Raw genomic sequence first — 10,339 nt, forward strand, 5'->3', positions numbered from 1 at the left:
AAAAAAAAAAAAAAAAAAAAAAAAAAAAAAAAAAAAAAAACTTAAACTCAGAGAAAAGTAGGACACCAACAATAGCAGCAGAATAGTGAGTCCTTATATGTTATTTCTTATATTCTTTTCCATGAAGCTTCTGATTCAAAAGAGGAATTTTGCTTGCATAGTGTCTAGACACAAATTTTCATTCATCTTTATTGAAGGAGATGCTGAAAAATATACTTTAAATCTTACTTTCTTGAGTACATTAAGAAAGGAATAGTTTTCAAAACAAATGGGGAAATACAAAGGAGCTTTTGGCCTGCTAGAGGTTATGTAGCTTAATTTAAAAATTTCACATTATGGCATTCTCTAGAGAAGTCTAACTCTGTTTATTTGACTGTCTCTCATCAAATGAAATAAAATGTTTGTTTGCCAGCTTGCTGCTAAAGCCTTTGCTCAGACTCTAGCAAGAAGTATCCTACGGATGCACTTGAAAATGAACCGTGTTTTTGCTAGGCTTCCTTGGTGGTTTTCCTTGGATAAGACCATAATAAGTACATCCAGTGGACAGTCATAATGGAAGTCAACAGGCACTTGCTCCTGAGTGGGAAAGCCTACAGAGAGAACTGTCAAAACTGCCAAACAATGCAATCCATTTCTAGAAAAAGAATCCTTCCGCCCAGGGTGGATTTGTATCAATGAGACTGCACTCAAAGTAAGGGCTCAAGATTCTCTACAAACCCAATGATGCAATGCACTGGATTTAAGCGGCTTTCAAAGTTTGATATTCTGAAAGCGTGCCAACTTCCCTCAGCCATAGGAAAGGGAACCTGTCAGCCACTTAGTACTTCTGTTGTGTTTTCAGGTTAAAAAGAAGAAAGCAAGGGAACCAATGCAGAACATGCTGCTTGGCAAAAGCCTGGTGGTAGGCAGGTGCTTATTTTCTCTTTATGTCAAAGATTAGTTCAGAGAAGTGGACAAAGTATCACTCAACAGAATTTATTGCAGAGCTAATCTCTGAAACTGAAAGCATGGACGTTTTGATACCGAGTCCTCTCTTCTGTTACCTTGGGAGAGTTATAAGAATCATTTTAACTGGTGACAGAAAAGCATCCAACACAGGGTTGACGCTGGTCACAATACAGAAACTGGAAAGATAAAATTGTAGTGCTAAGCTGTGATCGTTTTCTGAGACCCAGAAAATTGTCTCTTTAGATGTCATCTCATGCTCAATTTTACCATGGAAATTTAGAAAGCTATAAAATATTTTCAAACATAAATGAAGGAGTAAGGGGAATATAAGGATATCCCTGTAGTAATTCAGCATGCAGAACAGTGAATGCACAAATATGGTGCATTGGTTCGTTTTCCTATTTAATGAGCTATATCTTTGGCATATAAATATTGTATAAAAAGTGTACAAATTGATATTTTTATTATATCATGAAAACTGATACCACATTTCACCAAGTTAACATATCCATCACCTCTCCATAGTTACCATTTTATTTACAATGATAAATATTAAAATAATTAATTTGATCATTGAGATACCCATGTGATTAATTCTAAAAATAATATTGTCCTTATCATATCACTGACTGCTCCATTTTAAAAATTTTATTTTATGTGTGTAAAATATCAGTGTTCCAATGAGCTTGTTGGATCAGATGGTATACTCTTGGTAAATGACAAAGCAAAACATACTCAGCTCCTGTTGTGTATATATTTTATTCTTACAAAATATATGATTATTTCTATAAATACTAGAATGAGTATACACATTACCAGGTAAAATGAAAAGATAATAAACTATGGGGCCTACCTCTTAGTGGTTAAAAATTTTGACTAATGTGCATGCCATGTTTTATTGAAAGTTATGATCTTGTTGTAAGCTGATAATTTGCTAGTAAAAAATGATTAGGTGAAAGTAAATGTTTTCTTGAGTTCGACTTTGAATAAACATGCATTCTATAAATCAGAAATTATTGAACTCATTGTGGTAACTGGCAATATTGAAAGGTGCATTCCTTTTTTATTTTAAAAGTAAAACAACTAACAAAACAGCAATGAAGGAAAAATCAAAACAACACAAAAAACAACAAAAATGATACATTACCTCAAAGCAAAATGGTAGGAATTAGCAGTGGTTCCTACATTACATACTGTTATTTTCAACAAAGTTGCTCAGTCCACCAGACAAGAATGGAAGATTGCTCAATCAAAGATAGTAACAAATAATAAAAGGATAAAACAACATTGGAAATGATGCTGAACTTCACCATATAAGATGGTAGGAGTTCAACAATGGTTCTTATAGTGCATATTGTTATTTTCAGATCAGTCATTCTGATTACCAGATTCAAACATGCAAAATTGGTCAAGAAAAAAGAAAAGTTAAAGGTGCATTCTTAAAGCAGTAAGAGAATCTCTAAGAGGAACTCTCAATGGGCTCACACATGTTTGCACTACAAGAGGTGTGTTCTTCTTGCTTTGCATGATAGACATGCCAGATTGGGAAGAGAGGAAAAAAATGACATGTATATGTATATCTCATCAACTTATCTGTCATGGTTTCATTATGAAACACTTCGAGAATTTAAGTACAGTTATTTCCTATAATAACTGGTGAGACAAGCATCCATGTGTGTTTATAAATGTGGAGGCGCTTCCCCATGTTTTACACTAATAAACTACAGAGTTCCAGGTATCAATCTACTCTGATCATGGCTTTTATCAATAATATGAGCACTAAAGTACCCCTATAAAACATTTGCCAAGAAATGAGTGTACTTTGATCGGAAACTATAGATCTTTAATGGATCTTGCAACACTTGAATGATATCTCAATACAACAAAGCAGAAAGTCCATGGTGGGATTCAAATGTGTGTATGTAGTACAGGTATAGCATAGACAAGCCTTAGAATCAAAGTCCCAGATAAGACCCAGAGATGTATACAGACAATAACTTCAGGAAAAAGCCATTCTGTAATATGATCATTAAAAACAGAAATGTAAAAAAGCATCCTTAATAAAATAAATTCTTTATGATGAAGGTGCTGATGATGTTTCATTTAAAATATTAAGAACTAGGGGCTGGGGATTTAGCTCAGCGGCAAAAGCACCTGCCTGGCAAGTGCAAGGTCGTGAGTTCGGTTCCCGGTACCGGAGAAAAACCAAAAAAAAAAAATAAAAATAAATAAAAATAAAAAATAAAATATTAAGAACTTACCTGGAATATTGCAATTTAGTAAAATTCTAGTTAATTCTCATCAGTTTACATTAATTTACATTTTAAAGCTTCATTGCATTGTATTCTTTTCGTTGACAAAGGCATTATCATCTTTAGCTCCTCTAGGTCCTTCACACCTAGGCTGGACTCCTTTCTTAACTTCCCCAGAACCATGCCTGCTTATCTATCTTCTGAGGGTCGGAACAAAGGATATCCTTTGGGAAGAAAAAATTTTGCTCCAAGAAGTTTGACTAGAATTCATCTTGAGGTATTCAACCTTCATAACAGCCTGTAAAAGTATTATTTCAGCAATTACTTTTTTTAGTTAGTGTAGCCATGGCATAGTAGCTAGGAACACAGTATCAAGAACCAAACAAAGGAGGCAATTTACATAGCAAAATGTGGTTATCTTTTTCACCAGCAAAATGGCCCTAATGCTAATATCTAGTAGACTAATCAGGGTTCTCCAGTGGAACACAAACAACAGGCTATATATATATAATCTATAGAGATATAGTTGGAAAGATTCATGGGGGCATGACTCACACAGTAACTTGTGCTAGGTCCCATGATCATGCCAAGAAGTCCCTGATGCAGCTCAAATCCAAACCCAAAGCCCTGAGACCCAGGGGAACTCAACTCCAGTCTAAGAGGAAGGCCTAAGACCCGGGGCACTACCTCCTGAGTGCGAATGAAAGGGGATGGACAATGTATTTGCCTTTGCCCTACCTTTTTCTTTTATTCAAACCCTCACAGGATTCAAAGGTACTGACCTGTACTAGTGAGGGGAACTTAACCTCCTCAGTGTACAATTTCACATGTTAACAACTGTCTGAAACACCCTCACACCTCCACCAGGAAAAAACGTGTAGCCTGCTGTCTAGACATCACCGCACTCGCTCTAGCTGACAGAGAAAATAAATGATCACATCTATAGCTGAGGCTTCCTGGGAGAATTAAATATATAGAAATTGATTAAACATGGTCTTGGTCACTTTGTCATTAGAACAAAATACTGAACGCTTGCAATTTAAAGGAGGAGAGCTTTATTTTTTCTCCTAGTTACAGTCCTTGGTCAGTTGCCTCCACAAGGGATAGTGAATGGTGCAATGGCCTGGGTAGAGGAGAACGGCTTGCTTCGAGGTAGGCAGGGAGCAGATTGAGAAGGGAGGAGTCAGGCAGTGAGATCTACCCCTTTGGGTCACACTGGGGGACCCTCTCCAACTACAGTCCACCTTTTAACCACACACCTGACAGCTGACCTCCCCAGGGGATGAATGCACCCACCGATACAGTGACCCCATATCACACAGTCACCTTCCAGAGCCCCCTCTCTGGACAGACAACACTTGGGGAGAATATTCAGATCTAAATTATAATGGATAAATAGTAAATAATACATAAATTTACCTTTTTCTTGCTACATGTTTCTACATCTGTTTTGTTATAGGATGGAAACTAATAAAATATCATAAAGGATATGTGTTAGTGTAGGTGGTGGTTGTAGGTAACCTTCTGATGGCAGTGAGAGACAGTTCAGGCCATATGCATATTAACTGTACCACCAGTTGTTTAAATTTATTGCTTTATTTTCCAAATATACTACCTCACTTGTAGATTAAAATGCCATCATCGTACAACAACAGATACAAGCTTCAAATAATTTTACAAGTACAAATATATTGAGTATAGTCCTTGGCAAATAAAAGACTTTAGATAACTTACTTGAGGTCTAGTGATTGTAAAGTATTTTAACTCATATTTCTTTTCTCTGTTCCATTTATAGTAACAAGAAGCAAATCACAAATAAACAAACTTTTACCTGGGAGCTTTTCATTAAAAAAGAAACTATTGTTTCTATGGCATATCCTGGGGAAAGTATTCAGCAAAGTCTATATTTACCTTTTCCATACTATGTAATGAAAATTGGTGTTTAGAGGACGCTGAGGCATTATAAGATTCTCAGCTATCAAGGAAATATTTTATTGAATTCTTAACGCAAGATTTATAGTACCAGGAAAGAGGAAAGTGTTTAAAATCAGTCTTGGTAATATCAGTTTGAAAAAGTAAGGGCTATTTCATTAATATTTTATTATCCCAAACTTCTAGTTGACCAAATCATTGATATTTTAAAATATTGTTAACATGAATATGTTACCGTTCAAGAAGTTGGAAGTGGATAGTATGTTCTGAACTTAATGTTTTAACTAAGATTATTTTATGAGAGACTTTAAAAAATGGTGCCTGTATCCTACCTTTAAAGTTGTAATACATCAGAGTTCTCTGTCACAGAAAGTTCTTATCCAACTTATTCAATAAACTACCAGTATTATTCTCCACAAGATAGGTGTAATGCGCTTTAAATCTTTCCCTTTCACTGAACATTGATGCTGCTGCTAAGTTTTTGATATTATAAATAATGTGTCAATGAACAATTCTGTTTATATTTCTTTACCTGGGCCTCTGGGTTATTGTATCTGAGTATATGGTGTGCTAGACTGACAACTACTAAGTAACATATGAAGATTTCTTAAAACTTGTGATTACTTTATTGCCTCCTACACCATTAAGAGGAGTAAAAAAATTAATGGTATCCTTGCTACCCTTGAGCAGTAACATTTTTCAATTTGCTTATTCAGTAACTGAAATTAATGTTTTATTGCTTCTATTTCTATTCATGTGATTACTACAATGTTTATTGGTCATTTCTTGTTTTCTCTAATGACTTCGGTTCATATTGATTTCCCTATCATGTGACTATACTGTACTTAAATTTTCTTAATGCTGAATGAAAACCAGCTAGAAAATACAGTTTGGCAGCAGTTTCTGTACCTCTTCAACGTACTTGGCAGTAAACATGTATGTATGTGAACATATATGTAAGTATTATACATAATTACATATATTTGGAAAATGCACAGAATGTCAGATGTGATAGCACAGACCTAGGTTCAATTAAAAGACATGAAGCAATGCAGATCTTCTAGCTTTAAGTCAACAAACTAGAAAAATTAACATATACCATCATTAACTTCATAAATCATATGTAGAGAGTTTCCTTTATATATTAAAACATTGATCAGTTCGAGTGGATAGAGCAGTATTGGGAGAGATAGAATTGCAAGTGAATTTTAAACAATAAGAAGCCTCAGAATAAAATTTGATTGAGGCTAAAAAATCTTAAACTAAACTATATATTTAAAAAATATTTCTCCAGAGACCTACTTGAGATGGAATATCCAAAGGTTGTGCTGCAGTTATGTTAATTTTAAAATATTTCTACAGATTCTCCTGGACAAGCACAGTTACACAGTACATCATATTTATAATAATTTGCTCTATGCTTATATTAGATTTTCAGATCTCAGTGGCAGAACTTACTATGGAACTCCTAGATATTTCTGAATTGAATAACTGGAAAAGAAAGCTTACAAAATTCTCTTCTTTTCTGGACCATTTCTGGGCAACTTCATGCATGATTCACTTGTCAGTCTTGTATCACATCACCCTGTGTCACTTTGTCTTTCTTCAGGTTGATGCACGGTTTAACATGAGTTGGTTACCATATAGTTATGCAATAATAAACTGAAACCTTTGGAGAACAAATGGAAAATATACATGAGTTTCCCTTCCAGATTTTTGCTTCACTTTAGTGTGTTTCATCCTAAGTATAAATTTTATGGAATAAAATAATTCTTAATGTGTGTGTCCTTCCTCAAGAAATATCTGATGCAGTGAAGGAAACATAAACACCAACATTTAAATGTTGTCCTGCAGTACAGGCATGCACAGAGTTTCATTCAATTATGTAAAGTTTCTTCCTGCATTCTAAGTGTTTAGGTAAAGATCCTCAGAGGACCTGGGTTTAACAATAAAAATAAATTATCGGGCTGGGGATTTAGCTTAGCGGCAAAGCGCTTGCCTGGCAAGTGCGAGGTTGTGAGTTCGGTTCCCGGTGTCGGAGAAAAACCAAAAAATAAAAAATAAAATAAAATAAAAAATATCCCCAAATCACAAGAAGAAATCAGGGAATGTGAGGGGCAGGCATAAGATGCTCATAAATAAAATTAAAGCAGGGAAAGAATAGAAAGATGGAATAGAATAAGGGCAAATTAAACATGCATCAGTTCTATTCTGTGTAAAACCTGGGATCTTATTAAATGGATGGTTTTCATTATGAATCGTGATTTTGATCTCACAACTGAATCTCTTTTTTTTGTTTTGTTTTGTTTTGTTTTTCTCCGGTACCGGGAACCGAACTCACGACCTTGCGCTTGCCAGGCAGGCGCTTTTGCCGCTGAGCTAAATCCCCAGCCCCCTCACAACTGAATCTCTACCCTGCTACCAGAGTGGTCAAACTAGGAGATCCAAATTGGAAGTTCTTAAATTAATCTGACACTCTATTATGAGCTCATTGATTTCATCACCAAACTATGTTATAGAAAAGATGCAGAAGAATTAACAAAAAACTAAAAAAATTAAGACTAGGAATATGTATAATAGGACGAATGTAATGAGAATTTGGGGCAGTTTTCTTGATTCTAGTCAGAGCATTTAAATAGTCACTGACAGAGGACAGCTAAAAGTAGATATTTGATTGAGGTCACTTTGACTTTAGGTGATTTTTAGGTATAAACAAATTATTGTCTCATGGATAGTAACTCTACGTTTGGAGAAAAAAGGTTAGAAATATAATTGGACAAAAATGTTATATGTAATTATAGATAAAATGTTCTATTTTTAAAAAATTAATTTAAGACCAATATAAGAAAGAAAGAGCCTTAACTGATACTAGTCATAGTGTGTTTGTCAGGGGAGTGAATCTCATATGAAAAGTTATAGATATAAAATGAAAAGCAGAAGAGTTTATGGTCACAAAACTGATGAAATAGAGAAAGAAGGTCACTAAGCTTGCAGAAATGAGCCATGCTAATTTTGGTAGCAGAAGAAGTGAGCTGTCATGTTATGTTTGGCATTTGAGAGGTCATTTCCAACAGCGGAGTTGGCAGAGTCAAGGAACTGGTGACAAAAGGCGGCAGTTTCCAGGTAAATGAAAAAGATACAGAATGTCACAACATTTTTAATGAGGAGAAACATAAAATAGTAATATGTTGTCCTGCTCTTCTGGATAGAATTGTATATTACTATTATTATTTAGGAGTTGAAGATGGTATATGTAGTTCAGAAAACCAGAGACAAAGAATTAGAAAATATATTATAAAGTTATATGAAATCAGAAAAGTAAAATACACTATACCTAGCAACCTAGTACCTGGAAACACAGAAGCAGATTCAGCAACATTTCGAACCTGCTTCTCCTCCACTGGTTCTCACATCACTAAAACAACAATCATTCCCACTCACATAGACACACAAACAAACCCACACTCACACAAGCACATGCGCACACGTATACACAGTCACTCCACAGTTGGGAAGGAAACATAAAATTATATATATTACTATTAACCATTTTAATAGCAGAACCAGCTACGTTATTGGGAGAACATTTTAAAATGGAAATATATGGACTCTCTTGTGAAAATCATTAATAATTTCAGGCTGGCAACAGCAGGACATTAAACTAAGCTTTACTTCAAGTGACATCTTTACGACTGCACAAGTTTTTTTCCCAGTATAAAGTAGCAATCACTGTTATCCCCACTTCAATGTCTCACACAACTTTTCTTGCATCAATTAATAATTCTCAAAGTATTCACTGAGCTTCATATCAAGTTCCTTCAAATCCACAAAGTAAAGTATATTCTGCCACTATCTCTAGCCTGAGTTTTTGCTAACTGGGTAGGACGATTGTAATTGTCATGTGTAGTGTATGATTGGATTCCATGTCGTTGCTGTGTTAGTAAACCATACAGAGGGTGGCAGGGAAGCCGTGGAACAAGAGATATAAGACCTTAGGAAGTAAAATGTAGAAAGAAGGAAATTGGAATAGAAGGCCATTTTACAGATAAAGTTGGCTTACTGGAAATACTACCTCAGCTTCCAATACTTGTGGTATATTACATGTACTTTGGCTGAATGCTTGAGTTGATTATCACTCTGTGTACACGGATTGAATATTTTGGTGTAGTACAGAAAAAAAAAGCTGTGGCAAATTTATAGTTATGATTCAGAAAGATATAATGAATGCATTGAGGTTGCTATAAGAATAGACAAAAGGAAAAGCATGCAAATTGGAAACACTTAGAGAAAGAATTAAATATAACATAGTAGTAAAACTAAGAATGAGTAAGAATTTTCTAACTTGATTGTCCTGGAAAGAAAAACGTGCCTTATCATTAGTACAAAGGAAAAAAAAAAAATTGTAATTTCTGTTAGGGAACATTAAAGGGTTCAAGTAGGACTATGCTGATTTTAAGATGTTAGCTAACATTTTGAAGGAAAATCCAAGAGTCAGTGGGCAACATGAAACTGCCATTTTGTAAAGAGCGTTGAGGGGGTGACATAATTTTATGATGATGCTAGTGGTGATGCACTGCTTCAGGCACTGTTAAGGGTCAGTGATAGAACCTTTAGGTGGAAGGAGACAGGGTGGGGGATGGGGAGAGAAAGAGAGAGAGACAGACAGTCAGAGAGAGAGAGAGAGACAGAGAGAGACAGAGGCAGGCAGACAGAGGGAGTTGAGGAGGTAGAACAAGAAGAATCTACAAGGTAAGAGAGAAGAGAGGAGAGGGAAATGAGGACAGGAGAGGGCTGACATTTTAAGAATTCAGACGACACGATCAGGAAAAGCATCCTAATTCTTAAGTCACTGCGCTTTTAAAGCCATTTTACTCATTTTAAACCTTACATATTACTGATTAATAAACAGACATTTCCTCACATTTACAAAGGCTCACAAGGTAAAAATGTAGAAATTCCATGATAAGGTTGGGTCACTGTGGAAAAAATGTGCTACTAAAAATAGATCAAATTAACTCTCAGTATAGTAGGGATTTGCATATTCTGCAGCATGCAAAATTGTCAAATGAAATCTCATAATTTCCTTTTATTTTAATGCATGAGGAGCTTGATCTCCGTTTGAGAGTGTGATTAGCTCAGCTTTATCATTTCCCTGCTTATTGAAAGTTTCTTTATAAAAGGATTTTCAAGTATTTAGCATGTATAAT

Source organism: Chinchilla lanigera, unplaced genomic scaffold, assembly GCF_000276665.1.
Source record: "Chinchilla lanigera isolate Chin_1 unplaced genomic scaffold, ChiLan1.0 scaffold00025, whole genome shotgun sequence".
Lineage (NCBI taxonomy): Eukaryota > Metazoa > Chordata > Mammalia > Rodentia > Chinchillidae > Chinchilla > Chinchilla lanigera.